This window comes from Solanum lycopersicum, chromosome 12 (assembly GCF_036512215.1).
Source record: "Solanum lycopersicum chromosome 12, SLM_r2.1".
Lineage (NCBI taxonomy): Eukaryota > Viridiplantae > Streptophyta > Magnoliopsida > Solanales > Solanaceae > Solanum > Solanum lycopersicum.
In genome coordinates, this window is record NC_090811.1 from 41,020,973 (window position 1) to 41,022,447 (window position 1,475).

The window sequence follows — 1,475 nt, forward strand, 5'->3', positions numbered from 1 at the left end:
TATATATATATATATATATATATATATAAAGATGAATGAATATTAAAACAATTCGTTATGGTTTATAACATTTAAAAATTTTCAGCCAATTAGCATTTAGTTCATATATAAATTATAATAGTAAATTAATTTTTGAATTAATAATGAATTTATAAAATGAATAGTCACACTGTGATAAGTGCCACCAAATTCACTAGTTATAAATAACTTGGAAAACCTTTCTAGTATTGCATCTCGAAAGTTGCTAATGAGAGTTGGCTATATAGTAAAAAAAAAAATTAGAAAGAACTTATCTATTCTATGACATGTAAAAATATTTTTAATAGTCTTTTTCTTTATCGTTGGTCTTTATCTGTAAAACTTATGGTGCTTTCTGTTTGAAAAAGAAGGTTGCAGGCATAGGTGGAGTTCTTTGGAATCACGAAGGTGATTGGATAGGAGGTTTTGTAAGCAAAAAAGTATGGCCCCAAACCATACTTTGGCTGATATTGAAGCTTTGCACATAGGTCTCAGCTTAGCCTGCTCTCTCAACTGGAGACCTCTTGAAATTGAAATAGATTCCACTGAAGTTATGTCTTTGCTTGACCATGCACTACCACCATATGAATCTATTATTTTTGAATGCAGGTCACTGTTGAAGAGGTTGCAGAATCCGCTTGTCCGATATAGCTTTAGGCAGGGAAATTACATAGCAGATATATTAACTAAGCGAGGTACCAGGCTGAAAAACCATGATGATGATATTTTTTTTGCATTCTCCACTGGACTATGTTAAAAAACAGCTTGCTAAGGATAAGAACGGAGATATCTCTAGCTACTATACTAATTAAGCTATCTATATTTAATAAGTCAGCCCAGTTAATATATATATATATAATATATATAAATTTTTAACCAAATATTATAACTTTTTAACCAAAAATAATTAATCGAATATAGTAAAAATTTGTAAGTAAAACATACCTCTTGATTCTAGTATCTATTAAGAATTAAAGTGGTTTATTTAAACTTCTTTCTACGAAAAAATATATTATTTATATATAATTAAAATTATTTTTTATTTCAGATATAATTACTCTTTTTATATTTTGAACTTTCATAATGAAATACTTAAGCTCAACCACTCTTCTTAACACCAATCAACAATAGAAGAACCCAAAAATTTTTAATGAATAGAACATCAATGTAGTCCATGAAAAGCGCTATATGAGAAGCATTGACAAGAAAATGTTACTCACATAAAAGGTAAGCTCAGACTGATAACATATTATGAAACAATAAAATAAAAAGAAGAAGAACGAGAGAACAAAGTACACCTCTAATTGCTTGTAAGGAGTAGTCTCAAAATTAGAATTTCTCCCTTTTCCTAAAAAAGAAAACAACACACAAAATAAATATTTACTATATTATAATAATATCTATAACATGTGTAAATTTGTTTATTGGGTAGTTTACCCATTATTAGATTTGATCAA

At 27.7% G+C, this 1,475-nt stretch overlaps 1 long non-coding RNA gene across 1 annotated transcript; it reads left to right on the plus strand.

The window, feature by feature from the left end:
- Positions 1–231: 231 nt before the first annotated feature.
- Positions 232–1,059, plus strand: LOC138340601 (uncharacterized). Its single transcript, XR_011213276.1, has 3 exons — positions 232–307; positions 390–506; positions 628–1,059. It is a non-coding gene; the product is annotated as an uncharacterized lncRNA (long non-coding RNA).
- The last annotated feature ends 416 nt before the right edge of the window (positions 1,060–1,475 follow it).